This window comes from Microcebus murinus, chromosome 1 (genome assembly GCF_040939455.1).
Source record: "Microcebus murinus isolate Inina chromosome 1, M.murinus_Inina_mat1.0, whole genome shotgun sequence".
Classification (NCBI taxonomy): domain Eukaryota; kingdom Metazoa; phylum Chordata; class Mammalia; order Primates; family Cheirogaleidae; genus Microcebus; species Microcebus murinus.
The window spans coordinates 85004662-85020524 of record NC_134104.1 but is presented as its reverse complement, the minus strand read 5'-3'; the positions used below and the strand labels follow the sequence as shown (position 1 = coordinate 85020524).

Below are 15863 nucleotides of genomic sequence, written 5' to 3'. Positions count from 1 at the left end.
TTCTGCCCTTTCAGCATGGTAGCTTGAAAGGCTCCCACTACACAGAAAACAGTTATTTCTTGTTCTCTTGGTAGGCTGGTATGGTAATCATGCAAAAACTTTAATTAGGTGTTGAGGACACAAGTATGAAAAAGATTCATGAAAATATGCAAAAAGTTATTAAAATGGTTAATATTTCTTTGACGCAACAAATGCAAAACACAACCTCCACAAGGAGCTATTCCATTTACCACCAGTGTTTCCCACATTATACTAAAGCCCCTACATGTTAGAGGAAAAATGTCTTACAAACTGATAGTGAGCTTGGCAACAATTTTTAAGCCACTAACATGTCAATTAAGTTCCTTAACAGTTAAGAAAAACTTTTTCCATTCACATATTGTTTCCATCTCCCAGACAGTTTAGTATTTTGTCCTGAATGTCTGATTCTAACTATTCGAATGGCAAAAAACAGTACTTATGAATTTAATGGTTGTGATTACATACATCATCACAGTGCAGGACAGTAGAACCGAAAACAAAATATCATATTCAAAACAAGCAGGAAAACCTCAATTTAAGCGGAAAAAGTATAAACATATCACATGCCTAAAGGCTCTCAGGCATATTTTCTTCGTGCAGCCCCTCCCCCACAGGTAAATGCAAACTATTTCTAGAACTCTCAATGATAATTTGGGAAGACTGCCATCGACTCCCGTGATACAATCCAACATACAAGACGTCTTCATGGTGACAAAGCTACCCTACTTCCCTAGACTATAAGCTTATTAAAATGGTGAGAACACACAGTCCAAGGGCGTCAGAATTACTAAAATACACAAATGTATCATGGATCTTATTTAACAAAAATGAAAATGAATCACACTGGGAAACCCAAAAAGTCATTCCCTATACCTTCAATACATAATCAGAATATTTATTACAAGTTGTTTTAGATAAGTGGATGAAAACACCACGAGGACTTTATATTATCCAAAACAGTGAATGAGTCTTCAGGAAAAAAGGGGCAGGAAGATGATTACTTAATTGTACTGGGGGGGAGGGGGAAAGGAGAAACCATTCAGTCTAACAATCCAGACTAAAAATAAACCGTCATTTCACTCACCATATTTCATTAACAAGCTTGTTTAGATCCGCATAAAGTTCTTGTTTAGAAAACAAGAAAGTCAATAGTAAACTTCCCTAAGTCAACTGTAAATCACATAGGTTGTAAAACTCTTCACCCCTGGTGCCTGCACAGTCCAAGATTTTAAGTAAACTCGAGACACGAGGAAAACCTAATTTTTAACTAGGTTCCAACACTTTTCACTTGTAATCACCAAATTATTTCAGACAATGTTAGATAACCTAACAAAGAGAGCATTTTTCAAAAGCCACCACAACCCAAATTATGCACGAAATACACCATTTTCACAACCTAAATTTAATCCCGGTTGCCACTGCAAAGTGACGCCCGTTTCAGCAAATTAGGAACTTCCAAAAATACCGAACACGTTAACACATGCATGGCTTCCCTTGAGCTGCCATTTAAGATTAATATTTCACTTCAATAAAAGACTGTTTCTCTCCCCACCCCACCCCCCAAAAAAAACTAGATCGGTTGCAAAGAGGAAGTTACCGAGAAACCACTCTCACAACGTGGCCTTTACACTGTCAGAAAATAATGTGACTGTGTGCCACCCAAAACTTACCAGAAGCTGGCTATAACTTTGCCAAGCCCACACTCTCAACCCAACTTCAAAGGGGCGCTGCCGAAAGCCTACTCAGGACGACGGGAAGCACCAAGTTGCACACAAACCCGTCCCGGAGCGAGGCCCGGCGGCCGCGCGCCCCTCCCCCGCCGGCGCCCCCGCCCGGACGCGCGGCCCCAACAGCCGCCCGCGGGCCCCGCACGCCGGCCGGGGTCGCCGCGCCGCGCCGCGCCGGGGACGCGCCCGGGAGGGGACCTTCCATCGCTGCCTGGCGTTCAACAAAACAGCATGCACCCAGAGGCGCCTTCTCCTCTGCTAAAAATAGGCTATAAAGGAGTCGGCCTTATGATGGCTCCTTGATTCAATTTGCTGCAAATTCTTTCCTGAAAGCCTCCCCCCCACACACACAGACACACACGCACAAAAAGGGGGTGTAAATGCACGAAGGGTGGGAGAGGGGGAGAAGGCCAAGCTGCACCTTTTCGGGGACAACATGATTAGGGTGAGGATCCCCCGAGACCGGGAAAGGGTAGGGGGTGGGCAAGCACGTGAGCATTTCAAAGAAGCCTGAGAGAGGGAAAAGGGGGGGATGGGGCACCCCAAGTGCCCTCGCTCCCTTCCCCTCCCCCATCCAAATCCCAGCTCCCCAAAAGGCCAAGTTAAAAAAAAAAATGCATGTTCCACTCGCGCCCATCCCCCCGCGGCCCGGTGCCCCCCGGCGGCCCCCGGCCTGCGCCCCCCGCCTGGGCCCGCGGCCGCCCCCACTCCGGGGTCCGGCCCCCGGCGCTTACCTGGGAACGGTGGCCTCCAACGCCGCTCCCCCCTCCCGGGAATGGAGGCACAAGGAAATTCCCCTCCTCGCCGCCGCCGCCACCGCCTCCAACCACCCCCAAAATAACCCCTCCGGGGGGTGAGAGGCAATTATAACCCCAGCGAGCGGAGGGCGCGGGGGATGGGCGCCGGGCGGGCGGGGGCGGGGAGCGCGGCGCGGGTCCCCAGGTGGCGAGCGGAGGTGCTCCCGCCGCGGGGGGAGGGGCGGGGGCGCACGCGGCCGGCGGCGGGGGGAGGCGGCGCGCGGGGGAAGGGCGCGAGCGGGGAGAGGAATTGAGGCAGAAGGTAAAAGCTGTTACTAAGGGAAAGAGCCAAACGGTTCGGAGCAGCCAACGGCTCAGACACTCAACACTGGGGAGAGAGGAATGGGGACCAGCCAGGCACAAATGAGCTCGCGAGGCCCGCGGCGGCGGCCGCGCAGCAAAACAAACCCGAGCGGCCTGCGCCGGGCGGGCGGGCGGGCGCGGGGGAGGGGCCGGCGGGGGAGGGGCGCCGCGGACGCGAGGAGGCGGCGGCGGCGGCGCGGCGGGGGGGCCTCCGCCGGCCGCGTTCCTCTCCCCCTCGGCCCGCTGCGGCGGCGCTGGGGGCTGGGCGCGCGCGGCGCATTCTTTTAAAAATAAAGCGAGCCCCGCGGGCGCTCGGAGGCGCCTCCCGGGCACAGGCCGCGCCGCCCCGCCCCCACCGCCGCGCGCGGCAGGGTGCGGGGCGGCGCGGGTGTGGGCCCCGCGGCCCGGTGGGGGCGGGGAGGCTCGCGCCGCGGCCGGCGTGGAAACGCCGGTTAAGTTTCCGGGGGCGGCCCAGCCCCGCGGGCACCGGGCTCGCGGCGCGGCCGGCGGGGCGCACACGCGGTGGGCATGTGCAGGGAGCGCGGCGCCGGCGTCGCTTGGGCATTTGTTTGGGGAAAGCTCTGAACACACCTTTGTGTGCGTAAATACATATGCTTCTCGGAAGCGTACCTGGAAAGGTGCTTTATCTGTAATAGACGATGTTCAAAACGTAAGCCGAAGCACAGGATCTGTAGAGAAAACACGCACACAAGAAAAGGGTTTTGATACTAAACACAAAGCTGTAATTGAAATGTTTATGCCCAAATGTACTGTGAATCAAACATATGGTGGTATTTATCATCTGGTGGGTCTGTTTGAAAGGTTTGGTCGATCAGTTCTTATTTCACAAAAATAAAATAATGTAACTAAATGTTTACTAAATATATACCTCCACGGCAGCATCCACAGTAGAAGTTTATCCACTTTGTGTACTTTTTGCATGTGTGTAGCACATCAAGGCAATTTATAAAGCAGAACTTAGATGAGTGATAATGTGACAGTATGATTGAGGGAAGCGGGGTTTTTTTTTATTATTATTAAAGGGAGGTGTCTCCGTTTTTAAAGCAAATGTGGTGTTGATCTTTCTAAGGCTTTCAGAAAGCAGGGGTGGCAATGCTTCTTAGACCTTTGTATGAGCTTAAGACATAAAAAGCAGCCATCGTTTCCTGCCCCACTAAGTTCTTCAGGAAAGGCCTCTGGCTGCTCCCCCAAGCCATCAGAGGAAAGGGAGTGGGATTGGAAACTCCCTTCTAACCGCCAAAAAACGAGTTCAAGGCATATCGGTGATGTGTCCTTAGACTATTTTCATACACGAAAGTGGGAATGTTAGATTAAACAATGTCACCCGATGGGAATTTAGATAACTGCAGGTTTCCAAAACACTGTGTAGAGTGTACGGGGAAACAGCACAAGGAAAACAAGTTATGCATTTCAGTTGGATTCTAAAACTAGCACCTTTGCAAAGATTTTATTTCAGAAGTGATGAGAATGTAGTATTTTTTTAAGAGTTGATTAATGATATACATGTCACAAAACATAATCCTTTCTTCAATAAGTAAACTATCTCAGTAGAATTTGGGGCATTAATCTGAGCCACCCGATGAAACAAATCTAATGGCCTAGATTGTTTTAGAATTTTCACATTGTGCTACCCCATTGAGTCTTCTTCAGACAGCAGCTACTTCAAAATCAAACCCATCTTCAACAACTAAGGACTTCTCAACCATGCTGATTCTGAAAGGGTCATCTCCAAACCTGGGGCCCCAGACTTACCTTTCCCCAAATCACCCCCATTGCTCACTCTACAAGGGACGACCCATCCTTTCAGGTTCATAGGGTCAGGGTTTCCAGCCTGAAGGTCTTGTACCCTATACCAAGCTGCCTTCTGAAGTTGTTCATTGTTAGTTGAGCCTCATCACAATTATAATAATCCATGCATTTGGTTAGATTCTTGTAGTTTATAAACTATTACTGTGCATAAATTACTTCATTTGAATATCATGATAAAAATCACCAGTTGGGGACCTGTACCATAAACTAGTTCCACTAAAGTATAAAGTGTATTCTTCCTGCCATTATGGAAGTACTTTTAGACCAAAAAAAAAAGCACCTAAAAGTGGAAAAGCCTTAAGTCTCCCAACAAAAGGGGTTTTAAATAAGATGATATTTTGATCACGTATTCTATATTCTGGAACCTACCTGAAATAACAGTGTGGCTTCAACATTAAACACTCAGAAAAACAAGCTGCCATAAGAAGGTGGCATATATTGTCATCTCACCCTCTTGCCCTCCCAACATACCCAGCATACAGGATCAAGCAATGATTAGGCTGACTGGGTAAGATAAGGACAAAGAAGGAACTGTTATTACTAATTTTCAGTACTTTGTCCTAACCTAAAAACTGTCATTGTACTTTGAATATAAATATTAATATTTTGAGAAAGGAGAAATTACTGTTACTAAAAATTTATAAAGCAAAGGGACACATAAAGAAATTTGTCTTGAACTTTTTAGCAAGTTACTCAACAAAGAGAAACCTCATACCAGAACCTGTTATCAGAAGTTACATGTATAATGTAAAATGACTGAACAAATCCTGACTTGTTTTATTTCGATAATATTACACCCAGAAGGTGTGGTATGGCAAGATAGGCTACACCTTTGCAACTTTCACTACTCAAAATATAGAACATTTTAAAGTTAAACTGGTTTAATCCCAGGCCTAAAGGGTCTCATTACTATATATACATTTAACAATCACCATGAAGTTTTAAATTGTTTAGATTACCTGACCTACATAATTAAAGTATTCAAAACAAACTTACTTGCATGAAAAAGATATGTGATACCAAAAATATTATACTGATACTATAACTCATTTTATATTCTTTACTCACCCTGGAACTCAGTGGCTTTATGTCTGTAGCATTTACCCCCAGGCATCTTACTGTTACCCTGTGATACGTTTCTGTTTCATTTTGACTTAACTTGCGCAATTCTTTGTCTGTAGTTCTTCCGAGATGATGCAGCCAACACCTCTCAAGATCTCAGCACAAGAGTCTTTTTCTCCTGTGCTTAGCATGCCACTTGTGACCTTTCCTCATCAGTGTGAACCCTGTGACAGTTTTCCATGCTTCTGTGACCCAATTTCATTATGGTAATGAACTTTACTTGGGAGTCTTCATTTAAATTATAAAAGAAATACACAACTATCTTAAAAGTATGCCTCTCAGATAATGGAAATAGCAGGCTGTATCCTGTGTTTGTGACTTGGTCAGAACTGAAAACCAACCATACACAGCATATTGCTGTACCGGTCGCTTACTTATACTGACCAGCACTCAAGGCCTTATAGTAATATTATGTTGATGGTTCTGCAATTCATTCATTCAACTAACATTTACTGAATGCTTAGTGTTCTAGGCACTGTTCAGGAAGCTGTTTATAGTGAATCAAACACAGCCCCCTGCTCTTGATGGAATTTACATTCCAGTTCTGTGCCTGGTGGGGGTTGGGATCACAGACTTTCACAAAATTATGTCTGTATTAGGCTATAGTTTGATTGTAATAAAAAGGCAATATAAAAAATAGCTTAATAAAAAGTATATAATCTTATGTGACTAGCATTCAAATGTAAGCATTCCAGAGTAAGGTGTCAAAGACCCAGATTGCTCTATCTTGACTCACATCTTCCATCAGGTGGTATAAGATGGCTTTTCCAGCTCCTGCCATCACATTCAATTTCCAGCCATTGGGAAAGAAAGGAGGAGAAATAGGCGGCTATGCCATTTCTTTCAGGACATATCCTGGCAGTTGAATTTGTCACTGCCACTCATACTCCACTGGCCAGTTCTTAGTCATATAACCACACCTAGCTGCTAGTTTTTAAGTCAGGTAAATGACAACCAAGCTTAAGTAAAGTGGGGAGGAAGGTGGGCATATATGTTATTTTAGATAGTGAGTTTAGAAAAGGTTCCTCAGTTAAAGTGATATGTGAACAGAAAACTAAATGAAGTGGGAGAGTATGTGCAAATATCAGAAGAAGGAATGTTCTAGGTAGAGGGAATAAGTACAAAGGAACAGAGGTAAAATCAAGTGTGCTATATCCTAGGAGTAACAATGTTGTCAGTTGATTGGCATAAAGTAAGCAAAGGAGCGGTGGGAAAGGGCCAGAGACCGCATGTGAAAGGCCTTTTATTTCTCATGACATGAAAGCCTTAGGAAGGTTTTGGGCAGAGAAGTGACTTGAGCCACCTTCTGTTTTAAAAGGACTACTCTGATACTATGTGGACTACTCTGATACTATGACCAATGCAGTAGTACATCAGTGGGAGGGGCATGACTAGTTAGGGGGCTATTGTAGGAATCTCAGTGAGAAGATGGTGGCACTAGTGACAGTAGCAGGAGCTGGTTAGAAGAAGTTAGACTCTGTCTAATATATATATATATTTTTTATTTTTTTTTGAGACAGAGTCTCGCTTTGTTGTCCAGGCTAGAGTGAGTGCCATGGCGTCAGCCTAGCTCACAGCAACCTCAAACTCCTGGGCTCGAGCGATCCTTCTGCCTCAGCCTCCCGAGTAGCTGGGACTACAGGCATGCGCCACCATGCCCGGCTAATTTTTTATATACATATCAGTTGGCCAATTAATTTCTTTCTATTTATAGTAGAGACGGGGTCTCGCTCTTGGTCAGGCTGGTTTCAAACTCCTGACCTTGAGCAATCCGCCCGCCTCGGCCTCCCAGAGAGCTAGGATTACAGGCGTGAGCCACCGCGCCCTGCCTCTGTCTAATATTTTAAAGGAGAAAATCAGAATATATTGTGTGGCATATTAGAGAAAAAGAAGACCCCAAAATGAATCCAAGATTTTAGACCAAGCACATAAAATGATGGATTTGCCATTTACTGAGATGGGAAAGGCTGGAAGAGAAGCAACTTTATGAGGGAGAATTGGGTTTTTAGTGCTTGATGTGCCTATTGGCTATTTCTATGAAGGTGTTGTGTAGGCAGCCAGATATATAAATCTGGTGTTCAGAAAAGATATTGGGACTGGAGATATAATTTTGAGACTCATCAGTAATGATATTTGATAGCATGGGCCTATATACAACCACCTAGAGAGTGAGTATAGGTAAAAGAAGAGTCGAGTTCTCTGTTACCTCAGTTGTCTCCTGCCTCCGATGTTTTCTTTTATTGCCAATGCTCCTCTACTTTTGATGTCAAAAGCTTAAACATATTTTCCTTTATAAAAAATTATATTTTGATTCTGCAGAGACCTGGTATCCCTATGTTTTTCAGGTTGGTCTTAAACTTCTGGCCTCAAGCGATCCTCCTACCTCGGCCTCCCAAAGTGCTAGGATTACAGGCATGAGCCACTGCACCTGGCCTCTAAACACATTTCATCATAGGTCAATGTAAGGTGACACCCTAACCATTAGGACATTGATGGAAACCATAGATTGCTACAATTTATGAAGTATGTTGCCAATAACTTTTCAAGGTGTTTTATGCATATTATCTGTAATTTTCTTAACAATTTGAAAAGGTAATGCCTTAGTCAGTTTGGACTGCTATAACAAAAATACCATAAACTGGGTGGCTTAGGTTGTTTAAGCCTTAAACAACAAAATTTGTTTCTCACAGTTCTGGAAACTGGGAAGTCTGAGATCAAGGTCCCTGCGTGGTCAAGTTCTGATGAGGGCTCTCTTTCTATGTTGCAGGTCACCATCATCTTGCTGTGTCCTTACATGGGGGAGAGTAAAGAGAGAGGAAACAAGCACTCTCTTGTCTCTGCATGTAAGGGCATTAATGCCTTCTGGAGGGCTCCACCCTCATGACCTAATTACTTCCCAAAGGCCCACCTCCTGATACCATAGCATTGGGGGTTAGTGTTTTGACATATGAGAAACAGCTTGAGGGGAAGAATCACATCTTAATTACATTTATATGACCCACATTTCTTAGACTAGAATCTAGAAAATGTTTACTGAATGCAAACCTGGTCATAATCAATCAGTTGGATTCCCTCTATTGCACTCTTTGGTACCATTAGTGTATCTACTGATGATGAGAGGAAGACCTTTGTCACACTCACTACCCTCTCCCCCACCTCCCCTGCCACCACGTGGAAATTTGTGCATGGGCCATCCTTGAACACGGGTTTTTGTGATCAAGGAAGACAATATACAGTAATTCACTTTCATTTATTTCAAATTTGAAAACCTAGTTTTCCTTTAAGCTTTGAGATTCAAGTTATCGATCTAACTCTCCCTTTTAAAGAAATGTTTACAATTTGGTTAATTAAATTCCTTTGAATTATTAAACTGCATTAATTCATTTAATGTATTCAGTTTTCTTTTTAAAATACTTAGTTGCTCAACAAACAAAAGAATCACAAGTAGTTAAGTAATGCTCATAAGTATGCTACACTAATTATAAAATATGATGAGTCTTAAGTTTTCTAGCACATTATAAAAATGTTTGCAGATTTAATAAAATTCTCATATTTTTTCACCTAAAATCACAATTCTAAATCAATTACAGTTCTCATTTAGATGCTTTGGTATCACAAGTATAACCTGTTTGGCATTCTAAAGTATCAAATTATGTTAAAGATTATAAATGTTTAAAATACCAAATACAAATATGTACAAATATTTCTAGACATAAATAATAATAATACTATGGATTTAATTTGTCTTATCTCTTAACTTTATGCTTTCCTATGTCTGAAAGAAATTTACACTTAAACAATTCTACTGGCCCAAATGAACTGGGATGCTATCTTAGTTTAGAGTGCTATAATGAAAGACATAAACTTGGGGGCTTTTAAACAACAGAAATTTATTTCATACACTTCTGGAGACTGGGAAATCCAAGATGAAGGCACTGGCAGATTTGGCGTCAGGTGAGAGCCCATTTCCTGGTTAAAAGATGTTGCCTTGGCCGGGCGCTGTGGCTCACACCTGTAATCCTAGCTCTCTGGGAGGCCGAGGTGGGCGGATTGCTCCAGGTCAGGAGTTCAAAACCAGCCTGAGCAAGAGCGAGACCCCGTCTCTACTATAAAATAGAAAGAAATTAATTGGCCAACTAATATATATAGAAAAAATTAGCCGGGCATGGTGGCGCATGCCTGTAGTCCCAGCTACTCGGGAGGCTGAGGCAGGAGGATTGCTTGAGCCAGGAGATTGAGGTTGCTGTGAGCTAGGCTGACGCCATGGCACTCACTCTAGCCTAGGCAACAAAGTGAGACTCTGTCTCAAAAAAAAAAAAAAAAAAAAAAAAAAAGATGTTGCCTTGTTGCTGTGTCCTCACGTGGTAGAAGGAGCAAACAAGCTCCCTTGCTTTATGAGGACACTTATATAACAGCACTAATCCCATTCATGAGGGCTCCCAAAGGAGCCCCACCTTTTAATACCATCATCTTGGGGGTTAAGATTTCAGCATATGAATCTGAGGAGGACACAAACATTCAGATTACAGCAAATACCTTATTGGCTTATTGGTCCTGAGTGGTTCTGGCTGGAGATGCAGATATCAAAGCAGTTTTTCCTCAAAGCCACTGAGATGTGTTGAACCCTCCTTAATGCCAGCCAATGGGAACTGCAAGTTCCTACCTTCAAATCGGAGGGCCTTGCCCCAGTTCATGTCCACAGATTCTGGTTGCACTACTTCTTTCAAATGATTTGAATATGTACCCCTCCTACCAGATTGATGAGACACCTGGTTGGACTCTACTAACTTACATACTACATTATATGTATATTCATTTTATTCTGAACCATTGTCATTTTTTCCCCCTTGATGGGGCTTCAATTCTTATATAGATTAATTGTGCATGTGCTCATGTTTGTGGCTGGCTTTGCAGTTCCAACCACACATATGCACACATGCACATACACACACACACACACACACACCACCCCAACCAACCTTATCATAGCCACTGGAAAGTAGACAGACCACACTTTATGAGAAGAATGTCCCAAATACCTCCTTTTGGTCAGGTAACAGCCATTGTAATTATTATTTCCTTGTGTCAGCATTTTCCAAACTGTTCCACTCATAATGGACACAGTCTATGCTTCTGGGAGTAAAGTATTCCAACATTACGGAAGTTGGGAAGTGTAACATGTTAAATTCACCTTCCAGAGATTTGCAATGGTTCTTAGTATATTAAAGACTGAGAGACTTTGCAGGATGATAATTTTATAGACCCATTGAATCCTTTTTTAAAGACATATCTTTTAAACTCTTGAAAATTTCCCATTCTGTGGAATAGTTTGGTAAAATTGTGTTTTTATTTGGTAAAATGTTTTTATTTGATTTCTTGATCTTTTATTTTTTTAAGATCAAGGCTTAGATGTAAAACTAAATGGGCTTCCTAATATTTCCCTTTACCTGAATTTATCCCACCCAGCCAGAGGCAAAACTGAACAGTCACAGCCCTTTGCTGCAAGGAAACCTGCTTATCCAGGTACAAAGGGCAAGAGAAACTGTGTGTTTTGCGACAGGGCCCCTGCAAAGAGAGAGGGAAAGCAGCTGAGCACTTGTGCTCATTCATTCCTTCCTATAATCTTGTAAATCACTTCTTCCTTGGGGAAAAGAGACCCTGCAAAAACTGCAGAGAACTCTTCCTGGACCATGGGAGCGCTCTCTCTGCTATGGTTTTGATATGGTTTGTCCCCACCAAAACTCATGTTGACATTTGATCCCCAATGTGGCCATGTTGAGAGGTTGCCCTACTGGGAGGTATTTAGGTCTTGGGGGCAAATCTCTCACAAATGGTTTGGTGAGTGAGTGAGTTCTTGCTCTTACAAGACTGGATTAGTTCTTGTGGGAATGGATTGTTATAAAATGGATGCCCCGGGGGTTTTGCCTCTTCCCATGTGTCCACTTTCCCTTTGACTTTTTCTCCATGTTATAAAACAGCACAAAGGCCCTTACCAGAAGCCACGCAGATACTGGCACCATGCTTCTTGGATTCCCCAGCCTGTGGAACCTCAAGCTAAATAAACCTCTTTTCTTTATATGTTACCCAGTCTTGGGTATTGTGTTGTAGCAACACAAAATGGACTCAGACACTCTCTTTTATATACAGTCTTCTGATATTGTGAGTCTTCCTTGAGCAACAAACCAGGAAGATGGTAAATGCCAGTACTGAGTTTATTACTGTAATCAAACAACACAAATATGTTTGTACACATATTTAGGAATAGGTATAACAGCCAATTGGGTTTTAGACACAGCTCTACCCTCATTGTTGTGTGTTCTTAGACAAGGCAACAAATGGCTTAGAAACTCAGTTTCCTCATTGATAAAACTGGGACCATGTTGACTATATTGTTTCAGAGTAGATATTCAAAATACTTACCAATTAGTTCTGCATGGCCACCAACCAATTGGAATAGAAGGTAGTGGGTACATCATACCAGATCATTCCACTGATTGGCAGCTTCCCAGCTCATACTGCTCATTCAGTCAACATTTGCAGTGTCTGCCATGGGCCAGCTGTTTCACAAGACTGTTGCATACATCAGATTAAATGTTTGTGAAAGCAGATCATAACATCCATACAAAAGCAAGGTATTGTTACTCATTATTACTGTGTATAGTAAAAGGCATAAAGAATAAGGGAGGTGGTACACCTCTTAAACATTTTACCTGTTTCACACTTTTGCCTAGCTCATGGGGGTGAGCAGGCCTATGTTTGAAAGCAGAGCTCAGCTTGAACTGTAATAGCCTAGGGAGGTGGAGACCTGGGCCAAGACCAGCCAAAACACAACTTAACCTCAGAACATCAAACAATAGTAAAAGCTAGCTAGCACTTTATTGAGTAGTTACCATATGTTAGACCTTATTCAAAACAATGTTATGCAGATTAACTCATTTAATCCTCACCTCAGCCTGGTGAAGCAGGTATTATTATCTTCTCTCACAGATGAGGAAACCAAACCATCGAGCTAGTAAATGTCAGAGCTGGATTTTTACCTGGGTGAATAAATTCATGCCTTTAACTGCTAATTCATATAGTAAATGGATCCCAGCCTGAAAAATAAGGGAGAGAACTGTAGAAGGGCTGGTAGCCAGACAGCATCATGGGTCACCAAGCTGAGTCTGGAGTTCCTGTGAAGCCACTCTTAGGACCACAGGTGTCATAACCCAAGGGGGTCCCTTGGAGCAGTGCCACCTCTCCAGTGCAGGTCATTTAACTCCAATGCTCTTGCAGAGGATACTCAAGGGTTTCCAGAAGCCCCTGGCTGATAGGAATCCTTCCTCCACACATTGAGACTGGGGAACCCACAGCCCAGGGAAGGGCAGCTCTGTTCTGTGGCCCCATAGCGGAAGTCAGAGGAAAGTGAGTAGGAGAAAAGAAGAGGAAGAACCAGCACAGCAGCCTCTCCTGCCAGTTGGGGAAAACCAGCCAACTCAAGGAGTTTGCCTTTGGATAGAAGGATGCGCTCTAATTGTAGAGTAAATAAACCAGGAGCAGGGGGCTGTGCTGGGACTCCTTTCTTGAGAGGATGAAGAGGTGTTAAAGAGGAAGGAGGCAGAGGAAGGGGCATGGGAGGGCTCTGAAGCTGGGGCCAGCAACCTTTCACTACAAAGGGCCAGATAGTACCAATTTTAGGCTATGCAGACCATGTTCTCCTTTGCTGTTTCTCTCCTACCCCAGCCATTTAAAAATGTATAAACCATTCATAGCTCTGGGCTGTGGGCTGCAGCTGGATTTGGTCTGTGGGTTATAGTTTGCCCGTTCCTGCCCTAAAGAAACAATCTGTAAACCTCACCATTTTACCTGAGGCTAACCCTGCCATCTCTCCAGTGCTGGTCATTTAACTCCAAGTAGGGCTTCCCTAGGAGTGAGAGAGGCACTCAGGTGAGGAGAAGGGCATAAAGTTCTGACTGTGGTGATGCTTCATGAAATTTGAGGTATGTTCCACTGAGGTACTTTAGAACTAACTCTGTTTGGCAACTCAAAGGTTTGCTCTGGGGATTTTTATGCCATGCACAGCTGCACACATGAGCAACTCTGCAAGAATTATGTTTCATGCCACATTCCATTTGGGAACTGATGCCGGAGACAATATTGCAGAGGAATGAAACTTAGCATTATGGGAGGGAAAATGAGGTAGCAATCTTTCCCTCTTGGTGGGCAAAACTGGAATATATCAGTGCTTTTGGGAAGGGCTTGCCCTCAGCAAAAAGGAATTGTACCATTTGGTAAACTTGACTCCCAAGTATAAAGTCTCCTTTAAAGAGCCTTGGTTTGCAATAAAAAAGAGACTTTGTATGTCTTGTTATTATTAGCTCATTATCCTACCATTTGTCCAAAACCATCTGTCCCATAGCCAGACATAAAACAGTCTTCTCTTTCCACCTTAAATGTGAACTGCTAACCTCTGAAGCTTTTTTTTTTCTTTTTCAAGAGACAGGGATCTTGCTTAGGGTGGCTAGGCTGGACTCCTGGGCTCAAGCAATCCTCCTGCCTGAGCTGGCTTTAAAGGTATTCTTAAATAACACGAAGGCATGCTTTTAAGGCAGGAAGGTAGGGGGAAGGGAGGGAGCTTATAAAATACTTACTCACCTAAGAATTGACAGAAAGCCATAACTTCCAAATAATTATTAGAACTTTCCAATACATTTAACATGAGTTAATGTGTCTGAGAGACTAGTTAAAATGGAACATATGGAAAGTTATTGGTATGGGGCAAAGGACAACAGAGTTTTCCATAGGAACATGAAGTTTGGGAAGAAAAACAGTCAGAGAGGGAGGCAGTGAGACAAGCACCCAGTGGGGAGGCCTTGGCCCACCTTAGCCTAGAGGCCTGAAGAGGGAACTGACTAGACAGAAAGGTCTTGGGAAAAATTTCCCCTATTCCACACCCATTAGAGCCTGCCTAATGCAGCTTGGGAAAGCACCTACTGAGCTCACTATATTGCCTCTTTACTGGGCAGCCCACTGAGCTCTACATGCTAAGGGCTCCTGTGTTGACCAAGGCATGCCAGCTAGACTTCAAAGAGTAACAGGAGAATTGTCCCAGCATAAATTTTAGGATTGTGTTCTGTGGAGGTTTTAAATTTTAAAGAATTACCTACTTGGAGTAGTCTAGGCCAATTAATACCTGAAAGTTTTGAAATAAATTTCATCTAAGAGATCTCCTTAAATCCTATGAATTGATTAAAAATATATATATTTGGTAATAGCTGGGCACGGTGGCTCACGCCTGTAATCCTAGCTCTCTGGGAGGCCGAGGCGGGCGGATTGCTCAAGGTCAGGAGTTCAAAACCAGCCTGAGCAAGAGCGAGACCCCGTCTCTACTATAAATAGAAAGAAATTAATTGGCCAACTGATATATATATAAAAAATTAGCCGGGCATGGTGGCGCATGCCTGTAGCCCCAGCTACTTGGGAGGCTGAGGCAGAAGGATTGCTTGAGCCCAGGAGTTTGAAGTTGCTGTGAGCTAGGCTGACGCCATGGCACTCACTCTAGCCTGGACAACAAAGCAAGACTCTGTCTCAAAAAAAAAAAAAAAAAAAAAATATATATATATATATATATATATATATATTTGGTAATTAGATCTAAAAACAGTATCTGTCCAGTAACCTCCTTAGTACTCTCCCTGTCTACTTTCTGGCTTTCCTCCAAAACATTTACACAAAACATTTGTTTTTTTAACAAAGCATCTTGAAAACCTCTAATGCCCTAAGTCCTCCAAAGCTCCACGTGGTCTGGCCACTGCCCAGCCTCTGGTCTCACTGTGTGCCCCCTCTGTCTCTGGGCCCTGTGGGGCAGCTAGGCTCAGTTTCTTTCAGTTCATCAAATGTGCCATTCTCCCTCCACCGTTGTCATTGATGTACCACCTGCCTGGGACCCTTCTTTCCTTCCTTTACTGTAGGTGACACTTTCACCACTCCTTTCACCACTCAGGTCTCAGTTCAAGCATTGCTTCCTGGGGAGCACTTTCCTGACCACCATACCAGGCCAAATCTCCTTGTTATTCATATAGTT

The 15863-nt window shown here is 43.8% G+C and overlaps 1 protein-coding gene across 12 annotated transcripts in view; it reads right to left on the bottom strand.

The window, feature by feature from the left end:
* TBL1XR1 (TBL1X/Y related 1) overlaps positions 1 to 5798 on the bottom strand; it is a 162696-nt gene extending 156898 nt beyond the window's left edge. For 4 of the 12 annotated variants that reach the window (XM_012753041.3, XM_076003723.1, XM_012753034.3 and 1 more), the window contains exon 1: positions 2483 to 2610. The gene's annotated coding sequence lies outside the window, so the exon portion shown is untranslated. Of the gene's footprint in view, positions 1 to 1691; positions 1831 to 2482; positions 2611 to 3478; positions 3538 to 5746 lie in introns of those variants that run through there. The other 8 variants (XM_076003732.1, XM_076003738.1, XM_076003746.1 and 5 more) reach the window with 7 other exon arrangements.
* Between the last annotated feature and the right edge of the window lie 10065 nt (positions 5799 to 15863).